The sequence below is a fragment of the Hyperolius riggenbachi genome, chromosome 3, assembly GCF_040937935.1.
Source record: "Hyperolius riggenbachi isolate aHypRig1 chromosome 3, aHypRig1.pri, whole genome shotgun sequence".
Lineage (NCBI taxonomy): Eukaryota > Metazoa > Chordata > Amphibia > Anura > Hyperoliidae > Hyperolius > Hyperolius riggenbachi.
This window is the reverse complement of record NC_090648.1, coordinates 12,497,909-12,514,298: the sequence shown is the minus strand read 5'-3', so window position 1 is coordinate 12,514,298 and position 16,390 is coordinate 12,497,909. Positions and strand designations below refer to the sequence as shown.

Below are 16,390 nucleotides of genomic sequence, written 5' to 3'. Positions count from 1 at the left end.
GAAAAAACACATATATAAGTAGATAAATACTTGATCTACTTACATAACACATGTATTATACTGTCCACGTTTTGATTTCAGTGAATTTTATATCGTAAATGGAGAGAATTCTGTTCCTGGTGGGAATCATGTCTTTTGCCCACAGTTTTAAGCTAAATCCTGATGTCATTTTTGCTCTTAACTTTTTTTTTCTTTTCTCCTATAATCGCTGAGCCTCCTCAGTCTTGCTTGTAAACACAAGTGAGCAGAGGATCGTGTTTCAGATAGGCAGCTAGGCAGGGAAATAAATGGAAGAGGAGGAATATATTATAGATAAAAAGAACCCCAAGCATTCAACTCTTTGGCACTGACTACTAAAGGGCCAGTGCTCCAAAAGTATGTGATAACTACAAACGATAACGGCAGAAAAAGTTTTGAATGCAGGATTAGCATCTTTATCACTTAATACACTCAGACCAGTTGCTGTTGAAATTTGGTTTTTATGGTGACAATCCCGCTTTAATGTATTGGTATGCGTTAGAGTGCGTTAGAATGCATTAGTACAAGTTGCTATGCGTTTTTTCCATGGCATTGTGAAAAAGCTTTCAGTTAAAACGCGTATAGTGGGAACTGTGCCATAGGAAAACATGGGCATTTCTTTGAAAATTGGTTTTCTTTCAGTTTTAACTGAGAACTGATTAAAGAGAAACTCCGACCAAGAATTTAACTTTATCCCAATTAGTGTGTGTGGTGTGTGTGCGCGCGCGCGCTCTGCCTCTGACACAGGAGACCTGGGTTCAAATCTCGGCTCTACCTGTTCAGTAAACCAGCACCTATTCAGTAGGAGACTTTGGGCAAGTCTCCCTAACACTGCTACTGCCTATACGCGCCCTAGTGGCTGCAGCTCTGGCACTTTGAGTCAGACAGGAGAAAAGCGCAATATAAATGTTTTGTGTATGTGTGCATGCATCAGGAAAAGGAAGCACATTGTGTGAATGATAAATGGATACATTTGCAGGGGATTAATATATCTGTGCCCTCCGTAGGAGGGAAATGCACAGTCTAGGTTCAGAAACTAACCAAGAAACTATAGAGAAACAAATCAGTACATAGAAAATTTGCACCCATTATCTAGCTCTGCAGTTTCCATCCCACAGGACAGGTGGCAGTGTCTGTCTCTGGGCACAGGGTGGCGCTCTAGGGACACAGATAAACAGGCAGAATGCTGATTTCCTTGCTGTAATGTCAGATAGGATGTCTTTGGATGAGCAGCTGTGAATGGCAGGCAGTCATATGCAATGTGCACTTCAATAACTTGCAGCATCCCTACCTGCCAGATCTGTACATTACAGGGATTAATGGTAAAACTTCATCTCAGCTTACTTACATGAAAAGCTGGACTCGCTGTTCCAGATAAAACCTGATCTAATTTTCTTTCCCTTTAAGTAGTTAAAGACCACTACGGCGAAGAAAGTAAACAGTAAGCAGTTAAAATTTGACTGCCAGGTTTGGGACTACAAGGAGTGCAGAATTATTAGGCAAGTGGTATTTTTGAGGAATAATTTTATTATTGAACAACAACAATGTTCTCAATGAACCCAAAAAACTCATTAATATCAAAGCTGAATATTTTTGAAAGTAGTTTTTAGTTTGTTTTTAGTTTGAGCTATTTTAGGGGGATATCTGTGTGTGCAGGTGACTATTACTGTGCATAATTATTAGGCAACTTAACAAAAAACAAATATATACCCATTTCAATTATTTATTTTTACCAGTGAAACCAATATAACATCTCAAGATTCACAAATATACATTTCTGACATTCAAAAACAAAACAAAAACAAATCAGTGACCAATATAGGCACCTTTCTTTGCAAGGACACTCAAAAGCCTGCCATCCATGGATTCTGTCAGTGTTTTGATCTGTTCACCATCAACATTGCGTGCAGCAGCAACCACAGCCTCCCAAACACTGTTCAGAGAAGTGTACTGTTTTCCCTCCTTGTAAATCTCACATTTTATGATGGACCACAGGTTCTCAATGGGGTTCAGATCAGGTGAACAAGGAGGCCATGTCATTAGTTTTTTTCTTTTATACCCTTTCTTGCCAGCCACGCTGTGGAGTACTTGGACGCGTGTGATGGAGCATTGTCCTGCATGAAAATCATGTTTTTCTTGAAGGATGCAGACTTCTTCCTGTACCACTGCTTGAAGAAGGTGTCTTCCAGAAACTGGCAGTAGGACTGGGAGTTGAGCTTGACTCCATCCTCAACCCGAAAAGGCCCCACAAGCTCATATTTGATGATACCAGCCCAAACCAGTACTCCACCTCCACCTTGCTGGCGTCTGAGTCGGACTGGAGCTCTCTGCCCTTTACCAATCCAGCCATGGGCCAATCCATCTGGCCCATCAAGACTCACTCTCATTTCATCAGTCCATAAAACCTTAGAAAAATCAGTCTTGAGATATTTCTTGGCCCAGATGTTTCAGCTTGTGTGTCTTGTTCAGTGGTGGTTGTCTTTCAGCCTTTCTTACCTTGGTCATGTCTCTGAGTATTGCACACCTTGTGCTTTTGGGCACTCCAGTGATGTTGCAGCTCTGAAATATGGCCAAACTGGTGGCATCTTGGCAGCTGCACGCTTGACTTTTCTCAGTTAATGGGCAGTTATTATGTGCCTTGTTTTTTCCACACGCTTCTTGCGACCCTGTTGACTATTTTGAATGAAACGCTTGATTGTTCGATGATCACGCTTCAGAAGCTTTGCAATTTTAAGAGTGCTGCATCCCTCTGCACGATATCTCACTATTTTTGACTTTTCTGAGCCTGTCAAGTCCTTCTTTTGACCCATTTTGCCAAAGGAAAGGAAGTTGCCTAATAATTATGCACACCTGATATAGGGTGTTGATGTCATTAGACCACACCCCTTCTCATTACAGAGATGCATCGTCACCTAATATGCTTAATAGGTAGTAGGCTTTTGAGCCTATACAGCGTGGTGTAAGACAACATGCATAAAGAGGATGATGTGGTCAAAATACTCATTTGCCTAATAATTCTGCACTTCCTGTAGTCCATCTCCTCAATGGGTATTCTCAGGTTTTCTTTGTTTTCAAAAGCATTTCCTTAAACGGCAGTTGGTCAGTCTAACTGCCAACGGTTACTAACTAACTACAACCGTTACTAACTGGTATTTCCCACAATACAACGTGGTACACAGACAGGAAACTGTCATGACCATGGTCATGACATCACACTGTGGGAGGGGTTTCACCGCAATATCAGCCACACAGACAAGATAAAGGGGGTATCGGTTACTGACTGGGATGAAGTTCAATCCTGGGTTACATTTCCTTTGTCTAATAGAAGGCTGTGAGGTCACAGGACAAAGCTGCTTCTAAGATCCTCCCTCTTTTCAAGCTTTTAAAGTACTCCTTTTAAACTGCTAATTACCTGTAAAAGCCCCACACAGCACACCTCACCTTCTTCGGGATCCTCTCGCTGTCTTTTCTGTCCTGTCAGCTCTGCCGTTCTTCTAGGTCCGTGCCATCGCTGTGAAAATGCCGGCATTTACGTAAGAACACGGCAGCGGAACGGGAGAGCTGAAAGGACAGAAAAGACAGTGATGGGAACCTGGAGTCGGTGAGTTATGCTGTGTGTTTCTTTGTTTGGTGGTAATTAACAATTGTGGCATGAAGCAGCAGGATCTGAACCGGCAAGCGGGAGTGATCAGGGACAAAGTAAGAAACAAAGATGGACTACATAATAATACAGACAATGGTGTACACCAATATACAAAATACAGAATTGGTACAAAATACAGACTTGTTAATAACAGTGACAAAAGTAACACATTGAACAAAATGTATAGCAAATTATAGCAATATATATAGCAAATTCCAAACTACAATCTAAAGGAATAAGGGGGCAGTGTGTTTTTAGGTAAGGAATGCAACTTGGCTTAGGTCAAAGGGGGAATGATCTAAGGTAGAGCGTGCGCTTGTTAGAAGAAGTGAGTGTTAAGGGGGCGTTTGAAGATATCAAAGGTTGGAGAGTGACAGATGTGTTGTGAAGGGAATTCAAGAGGAGCGTTGAAGCATGTGAGAAATCTTGTATATGTGAATGTGAGGAGGTGATTCTAGAGGAGGAAAAAAGAAGCTTGTGCAGATCTGAGATTGCGGTTGGGTTGGTATCTGGAAACTAGTAAGGAGATACCGATTATTTGAACAGAGGCGCCAATGTAGAGTAAAAACATCTAACAACAGTTTAAAAGGGGGAAGTTGGTGGACTTCTCTCCCTCTAAGAAAGACAGACTAGGATTATTTTATCATAAAAATAACATTTAATTATAGCTCCAGTATGCAACGCGTTTCACGGGCACAATCCCGCTTCATCAGGCAATCAAATGGAGAAAAAGGAACTAGTAGTTGTCCGTACAGCAACCGAGCTCCTCTGTTGCTGTACGGACAACTACTAGTTCCTTTTTCTTCATTTGATTGCCTGATGAAGTGGGATTGTGCCCATAAAACGCGTTGCATATTGGAGCAATAATTAAATGTTATTTTTATGATAAAATAATCCTAGTCTGTCTTTCCTAGAGGGAGGTAAGTCCACCAACTTCCCCCTTTTAAACTGTTTTTAGATGTTTTTACTCTATTGGCGCCTCTGTTCAAATAATCGGTATTTAGTCTAGTCCACCCTTGGTGGAGGGGGTGCATCCCCATTTTTTTCCTATCTACAGAGAGCGACTTCTTATACCTGAGTGGGGTCAGGTTATAATTCTCCCCACCTGCAATTGAAGTGGTTGCCTAAGTGATAACCCACACTTGTGAGTATATCCATTATTGGTTTACTTTGCTCATTGGCATACTAACTACTACACTATATTGGGCTCTCGGTTACCCCTTTTTGTCTTACTAGTGAGGAGATGTACCGAGGAGAGGGATTATGGAGAGCTTTGTAGGTTAGAGTTATGAGTTTGAACTGGATCTTCTGGGTAATTGGCAGCCAATGAAGAGCTTGACAGAGAGGAGCAGCAGAAGACCAAGAAGAGAGATAAATGAGACGAGCAGGCGAGTTCAGTACAGATTAGATTTTATATTTCATTTCATATTTTCAAAAGTATGTTTCATATTTTAAAAAGCAGGACCCCTATTAGGTCAGGCAGACTGGAGGACAGTTTAACGCACCCACCCAAGAGCAAACGGTGGACTGGGTGAATCTCCGCTGAGACAAAGTGACCAGTGGCGTAGGAATCACTATAGCAGCCATAGCCACTGCTATGAGGCCCTTAGCCACCGTGACCTGGGAGCCCCACTGCTCTTGGCTGCCTGCCTTTTTTCTGTTTTTTATTTTATTTTTATATCCCACTGGTCCCCTGATCGCCACCCTAACCCCCTCTTATCCACCTCTCACTCCTCTCCACAGAGGCTTATTGAATCTGGAGGCAGGCAGATGAAAGAGGGACTATTTTTTTCACCAGGCGCCTCACAGCACATTGACCTGCAGAGCTCTGTTCCCGACAATAACTTTATAGTTCTGGCTGGGTCAGGAACAGCATTAATAAAGATAAATCTTGGGGTACAATCCTTTATATTGTGAAGGATCAAAACACAGTCCTTTTTTAGGGCAAACCACCTTGCCCCTCAACACATTTGTAGCTTTAGAAAAGGACTATATTGGTTAATGCAATCTCAAAAAGGCAAAAAAAGTCTCTGAAAAAACTTTATTGACACATGTAGAAAAAGGGTTCCCACCTTGCAGCATCTGATTATAGCCGTTGGGAAGGTAGTGTGCGTCTGGTGAGTTCAGACGCCCCCCCCCCCCCCAGCATATGGCTCATTTTGCCTGACTGGTCTTCCTTTTTCTGGTTAAGCTACACAGAATTGGGTATCACGGCCTGATGAAGGGCACATATCTTATATAAAAGCCCGAAACGAACATGTGTCGTTGCCTTGAAGTTTCATACCCGCTAAGCTACAACCAATTGTTGGCATAAGTCAATCCAATGTGTTTTTATTGATCTACCACTGTGATATTGAAGAGCCGTATATTTTGATCTTTTTCTACATGTGTCAAAGTTTTTTCAGAGACTTTTTTTGCCTTTTTGAGATTGCATTAACCAATATAGTTGTAAGAAGGCGGGGAAGAGCCGCCGCCATGAGCCAGCGGTCGGCGGCTCTTCCCGCATTCAGTAGCCGCACACACGGGGAGGCAGCCGCCTCCTCCCAGCGCGAGGCGGCTGTCCCCGTGGAGAGGCGGGCGAGAGGCACTGAAGCCGCCGCGTTGGACGCGGCGGCTGGTACACAGGTCCCCGCTGCGGAGACACCGCAGAGCGGGGCTGCTGGGACTCATAGTCCCTCAGTGTTCAGAGTGACGCGCGCGCGCGCACTCAGGGGAAATTTATGACAGTACTAAGGGAGTCAGCTGACCAGGCTGGTCAGCTGACCCGAACTCTGCTTCCCATTGGTCCAGCACTTGGGAGGTGCTGGAGAGGCAGGTGTGTATATATACTGCCGGGTCTTCACTTGCTCTTTGTCTGGCGCTGCGTTCACATACGTGGGAGCACCCAGATCCGTTAGTCAGATCCGTTAGTGTGCCGGGACCAGCTGGAGCTGTAATCCTACACTAAGTTAGATTCTGTTGATAGCTTAAAGTACTAGTTTGATTGTGATTATTTGTTATGACTCTTGCCTGCCTTGACTATCCTCCTGAACTCTGACCTTGTACCTCGTTATATCTGATACTCTGTTGCCGACCCCGGCTCGCTCCTTGACTCTGCTTCTGCCTCCTGATTTTGTACCCCGATATCTCTGATACCTCGTTACTGAACCCTGCCTGTACCTTGACTCCGCCTTTGCCTACTGATTTTGTACTTTATCTGTCCGTGTGTATACGGCCTGGCTTGTCCGACCTCGAGAACCGACCTCACGATTGGAGGCGGTTCCCCGTCCTGTTAGTGACACTCCCGCCTGAGTGCCACTTTCGGACTTTCCTTCCCACTGTCAGTCTGACTCCTCCCGTCTTGGAGAGCTCAGACCTGCGGGAGGAATCTGTGCAGTTCTCCTTGCTGCACTGAGGCTTGTCCTCTGTATTACTGTTGCACCAATCACAACACTCTACCCTGGTGACCAGAGGTTAGCTAGTATATTGGATTATCGGTGATACTGCAGATCACATATAATCTGGTATACGTCTGTATTTCCCGTGATACTGCAGATCACCGGTAATCAGACCTCTCTGTGCTTCACCGAGCGTTACAGAACGCCAGACCATAAAACAGATGGAACGCGCTGATCCTCTGACTGTGCTTGCCACTTCGGTGGATAGCATTCATCAAGCACTAGGCCAGCACAAAGCCTTAATTGATGCCTTATCAGGCTCTGTGAAAACCCTCCAGACATCAGTCGATTCAGTGCGATCCCCTCCTAGTGATGACATACGTATGCCTGTACCAGATAAGTTTTCCGGCCACAAGTCTGACTTCCGGAATTTCAGGAATAGAGTGTTGTCATATTTCGAGTTAAGACCCCGATCCTCGGGGACTGAGGCCCAACGGGTCATTTTTATTAAAACTTTATTGACTGGAGACTCCCAGTCTTGGGCCTACAATTTGCCTTCCACCGATATTGCCCTGACCTCGGTGGAGGAGTTCTTTAAAGCCATGGCCATAATCTACGACGACCCTGACCTTGCTGCGACCTCAGAGCGGAAGCTCAAACTTTTGCGGCAAGGCAGAGGTTCGGTCGAGGATTATGCGGCGGAGTTCCGTAGATGGTCCGTCACCTCTAGATTTGGTAATTTTGCCCTCATGGATTACTTCTTGTCTGGGTTGTCGGAGGAGGTCTCCGACCTAATGTTAACCGTGCCCGAGCCCAAGACAATTGACGAGGCGATATCATCGGCCATTCGCGTAGATCGCAGGCTACGCCATCAGAGACAGGCTAGGAGTAGTCACCGGGTCAGGGTGACGTCGTACGCAGTACCGGCTGCTGCATCTTCAGTAACAGCATCTCCGTCCGTCTCGCCTTCTCCGGCCTTGCCTCCACCAGAGCCAATGCAAATTGGTCGATCAAAACTGACCCAGGTGGAACGGAGGCGGAGAATGACGGAACAACTGTGCCTATACTGTGCAGAGGCAGGGCATAGGGTACGAAACTGCCCTAACAGGTCGGGAAACGGGTCTGCCTAGGAGTAGTGGGGGGTGACACCCTAGGCACACATTCCTCACCCCTTAAAGAAAGAAAATTAATTCTCCCTTGTACTGTTACATGGGAGGATAAGTCCCTAGCCGCTGAAGCTTTTCTTGACTCCGGCTCAGCGGCTAATTTTATGAATTTTGAGTTTGCTCAGGAGTTGGGTCTACCACTCACTCCCGTGACACCCCCCATTCAGGTCACGGCAGTAGATGATTCCCCTTTGCAACGGAATCGTCCCCTGTCACAGACTCCGCTTGTGAAGCTCACCATTGGGGTATTGCACGGGGAACAGTTGCAATTTTTTGTTTTGCATATGGCAACCTCCACTATTATCCTAGGCATGCCTTGGTTGCAGGTTCATTCTCCGCAAATTGACTGGGCCACAGGGCAGTTGACAGCATGGTCACCTCATTGTTTTCAGCAGTGTTTGGGGAGGCTGACATTAGGTCAGACCAAGGTGCAGGTGGAAGGCGTACCGGAACAGTACTCGGATTATGCCGATGTCTTTTGCCCCAAGGCTGCAGATAGATTGCCCCCACATCGCCCGTTTGATTGTCCCATTGACCTCCGTTCAGGTTGTATGCCTCCTCGAGGCCATTTATATAATTTATCTGGCCCCGAAAAACTAGCCATGCAGGAGTATATCCGTGAGAACTTGGCCAAGGGCTTCATTCAGCCGTCCCGGTCACCCGCTGGGGCAGGCTTCTTTTTTGTTAAGAAAAAAGATGGGGGGTTACGGCCTTGCATCGATTACCGTGGCCTCAATAAAATCACAGTGAAGAATCGCTACCCGCTGCCACTCATAGACGATTTGTTCACACAGGTCACAGAGGCTAGGATATTTTCAAAACTGGATTTACGGGGGGCATACAATTTGGTGCGTATAAGAAGGGGCGACGAATGGAAGACGGCCTTCAATACCCCTGATGGGCATTACGAGTACAGGGTGATGCCCTTCGGGTTATGTAATGCCCCGGCCGTCTTCCAGGAACTAATCAATGAGGTTTTTCGAGAGGTGTTAGGGAAGTTCGTTCTGGTCTATTTGGACGACATTCTCATTTTCTCTAACAACCTCTCGGAACACAGAACCCATGTCAGGATTGTATTAGACAAACTGATGCAGAATTTGCCCACAACAACCTAAAGAGCTCTTCCTCAGGGTTCTGTCCATTTCAGATTGTGACAGGGAAACTGCCGAAATTCTCTCCACTGCCAGTTGCGTCCACTCCGTTCCCAGCCTTGGAGGCTTGGCAAAGGTCATTTAAAGACATGTGGTGGACCATCAAGAATAATCTCATAAAAGCATTTCAAAGTCAGAAGGGTCAGGCTGACAAGAGACGCTCCTTGGAATGGAGATTCCAACCAGGAGATTTGGTTTGGGTGTCTACCCGTCACCTGTCACTAAAGCAGCCTTCTGACAAACTTGGTCCCAGGTTCGTGGGTCCATTCCCAGTGACTAGGAAGATCAACGATGTCACATATACCGTTGATCTTCCCACCAGCATGCGGGGAGTGAGATCTTTCCACGTGTCACTTCTCAAACCCGCAGTCCAGATGGGTCCCACTCCTCCTCCTCCTGTTTTGGTCGATGCCCAACCCGAGTATGAGGTAGAGAAAATCATAGATTCACGTACTGTACAGAATTCAGTGCAGTATCTCGTACATTGGAAGGGATACGGCATTGAGGAGAGGCAATGGGTACCTGGGAACCGCATGCATGCGGACGAGTTAGTGAGGGAGTTTCATACTGTGCATCCAGAGAAGCCTGGAGGGAGTTGTCCGGAGTCCACTCCTCGGAGGGGGGGTACTGTAAGAAGGCGGGGAAGAGCCGCCGCCATGAGCCAGCGGTCGGCGGCTCTTCCCGCATTCAGTAGCCGCACACACGGGGAGGCAGCCGCCTCCTCCCAGCGCGAGGCGGCTGTCCCCGTGGAGAGGCGGGCGAGAGGCACTGAAGCCGCCGCGTTGGACGCGGCGGCTGGTACACAGGTCCCCGCTGCGGAGACACCGCAGAGCGGGGCTGCTGGGACTCATAGTCCCTCAGTGTTCAGAGTGACGCGCGCGCGCGCACTCAGGGGAAATTTATGACAGTACTAAGGGAGTCAGCTGACCAGGCTGGTCAGCTGACCCGAACTCTGCTTCCCATTGGTCCAGCACTTGGGAGGTGCTGGAGAGGCAGGTGTGTATATATACTGCCGGGTCTTCACTTGCTCTTTGTCTGGCGTTGCGTTCACATACGTGGGAGCACCCAGATCCGTTAGTCAGATCCGTTAGTGTGCCGGGACCAGCTGGAGCTGTAATCCTACACTAAGTTAGATTCTGTTGATAGCTTAAAGTACTAGTTTGATTGTGATTATTTGTTATGACTCTTGCCTGCCTTGACTATCCTCCTGAACTCTGACCTTGTACCTCGTTATATCTGATACTCTGTTGCCGACCCCGGCTCGCTCCTTGACTCTGCTTCTGCCTCCTGATTTTGTACCCCGATATCTCTGATACCTTGTTACTGAACCCTGCCTGTACCTTGACTCCGCCTTTGCCTACTGATTTTGTACTTTATCTGTCCGTGTGTATACGGCCTGGCTTGTCCGACCTCGAGAACCGACCTCACGATTGGAGGCGGTTCCCCGTCCTGTTAGTGACACTCCCGCCTGAGTGCCACTTTCGGACTTTCCTTCCCACTGTCAGTCTGACTCCTCCCGTCTTGGAGAGCTCAGACCTGCGGGAGGAATCTGTGCAGTTCTCCTTGCTGCACTGAGGCTTGTCCTCTGTATTACTGTTGCACCAATCACAACACTCTACCCTGGTGACCAGAGGTTAGCTAGTATATTGGATTATCGGTGATACTGCAGATCACATATAATCTGGTATACGTCTGTATTTCCCGTGATACTGCAGATCACCGGTAATCAGACCTCTCTGTGCTTCACCGAGCGTTACAATAGTCCTTTTCTAAAGCTACAAATGGGTCAGGAACAGAGCAGTGCTGCACGAGGTCCCAGCGTTCTGCCCCCTCTGTTCCACGTGCACACAGAGCCAGACAACGAGGTAGGAAATAATGTTGTCATTATGCCAGTGCCACCTCTGTGATAACCTTTGCTGTCTCTTGTCCCTGTGTGTACTTCTCAAATTTTCAAGAAAGGAAGCTCTGCCGCAACGGTGCAAGCCCCGCCCACTGCTGGTGCTAAGCTACGCCCACTGTTGACATGATGCTCCACCCACTTCCACTGCAAAGCTCCACCCATTGCCATAGGTAAGTTTTGTGTCCAGGGCAAGTTGGAGTGGAGAGGTAGCTCAGTCTCCCAACATCCTCACTAACATCTTCCTTCCCTGTGCCCTCACTGACCTTTCCCTCCCCCTGCACCTACACTGACCTCTCTATCACCCAGTACCCTCACTGTCTCCCTCCCCAGCAAACTCATCAACCTCTCCCTCTCTTAGCTAGTACCCTTATTGACCTCTCCCTAACCTAGCACCCTCATTGACCTCTCCATCCCCCTGCACCCTCACCAACCTCTCTCTCCTCCACGACCCACACTGACCTCTCCCTTCCCCAGTGCCCTCACTGACCTCTCCCTCTCACAGCACCCTCACCGACCTCTCCCTTCCCCAGTGCCCTCATTGACCTCTCCATCCCCCTGCACCCACACTGACCTCTCTCTCCCAGCACCCTCACCAACCTCTCTCTCCTCCACGACCCACACTGACCTCTCCCTTCCCCAGTGCCCTCACTGACCTCTCTCTCCTCCACGACCCACACTGACCTCTCCCTTCCCCAGTGCCCTCACTGACCTCTCTCTCCTCCACGACCCACACTGACCTCTCCCTTCCCCAGTGCCCTCACTGATCTCTCCCTTCCCCAGTGCCCTTACTGACCTATCCCTTCCCCAGTGCCCTCACTGACCTCTCACTTCCCCAGTGCCCTCACTGACCTCTCCCTTCCCCAGCAACCTCACTGACCTATCCCTCTCCCAGCACCCTCATCGACCTCTCCCTTCCCCAGCGCCCTCACCGACCTCTCTCTCCTCCACGACCCACACTGACCTCTCCCTTCCCCAGTGCCCTCACTGACCTCTCCCTTTCCCAGTGCCCTCACTGACCTCTCCCTTCCCCAGCAACCTCACTGACCTCTCCTTTCCCCAGCAACCTCACTTACCTATCCCTCTCCCATCGCCCTCACTGACCTGTCCCAGCACCCTCACCGACCTCTCTCTCCTCCACGACCCACACTGACCTCTCCCTTCCCCAGTGCCCTCACTGACCTCTCTCTCCTCCACGACCCACACTGATCTTTCCCTTCCCCAGCAACCTCACTGACCTCTCCCTTCCCCAGCGCCCTCACTGACCTCTCCCTTCCTCAGCAACCTCACTGACCTCTCCCTTCCCCAGCACCCTCACCAATCTCTCTCTCCTCCACGACCCTCACTGACTTCTACCAGCACCCTAAATGATCTCTCTCTCCACCAGCGCACACACTGACCTCTTCCTTTAGCAGCACTTACACAGACCTCTCTCTTTCCCAGCATCCTCACTGACCTCTACCGCCCCAAGCAACCTAACTGACACTAACCTATTCCTCTCCCAGCAACCTCAGTGACCTCTACTAGCACCTTTTATGACCTCTCCCTTTCCCTGCACCCACATTTGTCTTAAGTATTTACTTATGTCTCTACATACACTTGGGGGGCAACCTAACATTGGGAGCTATATCTAATTCCCTATACTGTACTGGAGGCTAAGTGATGTATAGGTACTTTACAAAAAAATGGGGGGAGGGGGCATGACTTCTAGCTACGCCCCTGAAAGTGACCCATTAGATATTTATGACTTAGTCGGCAAACATCGGCTTGTGGGTGACTTTTCTCAGGGTCGTAGTACTTTGACCTCTCAGGTATATAAAATAGATGGAAGACGTTCATGTCCTGAAGTTTATGCCGCATAATAAAACTGTACAGGTGAAGTGGATCAGCACACGGCTGCTGTGATTGGCTGTGGAGGCATCATTATATATTCATCTACATATACAGCTCTCTTATCTCTCCTCCATCTTATCAGTAATACACATGAGGAGGAATGCTGGCAATGATTGTCTGTAGTTAGGTAAACCCAGAAGCTCCCCCCACTCTCTGCGGATTAGACGGGTCAGAGGGCCAGTACACAAACCCGGATTTACCGACAGGCACTGGGGACACTGCCGCTCTCTATCAAGCTGATATCTGGCAAGTGCCGAGCTCACAGCATCCATGGAGCCAGCAGACTACACACAACACCTCCTCTGCAAACTCGTCACAACAGAAACCGCAATAACAAACATTACAGCTGTTCCAGGAAACCCTAAACCAGTTCTCCAAACAACACTAATAAGATGTTTCTCCATTCTAAACCATACAGATTACTGATGAAATATGCATCAAGCTGGCCATTCTTATTAAACAATTATCCCAATGAACTTCTTCCTATGATGCAAAGCACCAGCATGTGCCGTGCTGCTTTTGTGGGGAGTTGGGCTGTCCTCATCCTTGACCTTCTACTTCATCCTTCTTATTTACCGCCTCTTCTCCGTCTTGTTTGTCCTCATACTTCTCCTTCTCTTTCCTCATTCTCCTACTATCCATCTTCCTTATCCTCATATTTCTCTTCATCCTATTATTCCCACCTGTCCACCTACTACTCCTCTTTGTCTTCCTTGTCATCCTCATCCTATTCCTCCTACTCAGCTACCTCCTTCTTCTCTCCATCTTCCTTATCCTCATACTTCTCCACATCCTCATCTTCCTTGTTCTCCTCCTCCCTATCCTATTTCTTCTACTCATCTACTTCTTCCTCTCCTCCATCTTCCTCATGCTTCTCTTTCTCCTCATCTCCCTTGTCCTTCTCATCCTATTCCTTCTCATCCTATTCCTCCTGCTTTCCTCCATCTCCCTAATCTTCATACTTCTATTCCTCCTCATCTCCCTTGTCCTCATCCTCCTCCCTGTCTTTTTTCTATCCTATTCCTCCTATTAGTCTACCTCCTACTTTCTGTCTTCCACACTGTCCTCCTCATCCTTCTCCTCCCCCTCTCCTTCCTTGTCTTAATCCTTTTGTCCTCTTCCTAGTTCTCCCCATCCTATTTCTCCTACTCATCTATGTCCTCCTCCTCTCCATCTCTCTTATCCTAATACTTCTATTCCTCCTCATCTTCCTCTTGTCCTTTTCATCTTATTAAAGCGGAACTGAATATAGTTGTAAAACAAACAGTTTCACTTACCTGGGGCTCCTGCAAGCCCTCAGCAGCCGTCCTGTCCTGCACCGGTCCTCCACGATCTTCTGTTCTCCCGCCGCCAGCAACTTTCGGTTTTGCCGCCGGGCCACTGCACCTGCGCGGCTCTGGCTACGCATATGCTTCTTCGCATTCCAGTCCGCAATACCACTATTGCAGACAGGAATGTGTAAAAAGGATACGCTTGGCAGGGCTGCGCAGGCGCACTCACCCCTCGAAGTCGAGGAACGAAACGGAGCGGCGGCGGAGAATTGAGGATCATGGAGGACCAGCGCGGGACAGGATAGCTGCTGGGGGCTTGCAGAAGCCGCAGGTAAGTTAAACTGTTTGTTTTAAAATTCTCTTCAGTTCCGCTTTAATCCTACTTGGTATATATCCTCCTCTTTGTCTTCCACCTTGTCTTCATCCTTCATCTCATCTTCCTTGTCTTCATTTTCTTTGTCCTTTTCCTCGTTCTCCCCATTCTATTCCATCTACTCATCTATTTCCTCCTCCTCTCTATCTTCCTTATCCTCATAATTCTCCTCCCCCTTTATCTTCTTGTGTCCTCCTTGTTTTTCTCATCCTGTTCTTTCTACTTTTCTACCTGGCCCTCTTCGCCTTCCTCCTTGTCCTTTTCTTCTTCCTCCTTTTTGTCTTCCTCCCCCTATACCTCCTGCTTCACCTTTCCATATAGCTTTTCCTACTCCTTAGGGATGTATAGGGGGCTAAAAGAGACAGAAAAGCCCTCCTACTAAAAAGAAATGCTTAGTCTGATTTGCATTCTTAAAACAGAAGGAAACTTGCAATAATTCAGCTTTAAGTGAACATTTGTAGTTACCCACAATGCACCTCTACTGAATATGCAACGTATTGCAAGTTTTCTTCTAAGAAGGCAAAACACACCAAGCATTGCTTATTAATAGGAGGGTTTTTCGGTTTCTTTTAGCCCCCTATACATTTCTAGTGGTTTGGGTCACCCTGAGCTGCTTGGTTACTCTGTTGTTCTGGGAGCTGGGAAAAAAGGGCGCATGCCGCTAGTGGACAAAAAGGGCGCCGCCATTCACTCCCATAATAAATAGCGTTTAATGGGCGCCGAGTAGGAAAAAAGGGCGCCGGAGCTAAATAAAGTTTATAAACGGCGCCAGGAGCTAAATAAAGTTTACAAACGGCGCCCGGCGATGTTTAATGATTTATAACTGAACTTGTGGTGATTTACGTTTATAAAATCCACCCGTGCCGAATAACGTTTATGAAAATACTAAACATATTTATCTTATTTAAATAATTAAAACATTATTTAAAGTTTTATCCCTTACTGTTTGTAAAACATTATTATTCACAAAATAAAGCGATCAGTACGTAACGTAAATTGCAAAATATTTTTTGAATCCACAATTAGTAAAACATTATTATCCACATAATAAAGGGGGGTCTTAGGTTTAGGCACCAACAGGGGGGTCTAAGGTTTAGGCACCAAGAGGGGGGTCTAGGGGTTAGGGGTAGGTACAGGGAGGGTTACTTAGGCACCAACAGGGGGGGTCTTAGGTTTAGGCACCAACAGGGGGGTCTTAGGTTTAGGCACCAACAGGGGGGTCTTAGGTTTAGGCACCAACAGGGGGGGTCTTAGGTTTAGGCACCAACAGGGGGGTCTTAGGTTTAGGCACCAACAGGGGGGTCTTAGGTTTAGGCACCAACAGGGGGGTCTTAGGTTTAGGCACCAATAGGGGGGTCTTAGGTTTAGGCACCAACAGGGGAGTCTAGGGGTTAGGGATAGGTACAGGTAGGGTTCTGTGTAAGAGTAGGCTTAGGTATAGTTTTAGTAAAATTTTAGTAATAATTACTAATGTATTACAACACTTATTACGAACGTAGTTATCTTTATATCATCTTTATAAACAATATTTTCAGATTTTATTATAAGAACAAACCATAAATGACGGTTATTCACAATAATATACAATTATAACAATTAAA

General features: G+C 47.2%; 1 long non-coding RNA gene across 1 annotated transcript in view; it reads right to left on the bottom strand.

Annotated features, from left to right (window-relative positions):
• Positions 1 to 3,465: 3,465 nt before the first annotated feature.
• LOC137562486 (uncharacterized) overlaps positions 3,466 to 16,390 on the bottom strand; it is a 255,675-nt gene continuing 242,750 nt past the window's right edge. Inside the window, exon 4 of the long non-coding RNA XR_011030123.1 lies at positions 3,466 to 3,579. This is a non-coding gene — a long non-coding RNA (uncharacterized lncRNA). The remainder of the gene's footprint in view (positions 3,580 to 16,390) is intronic.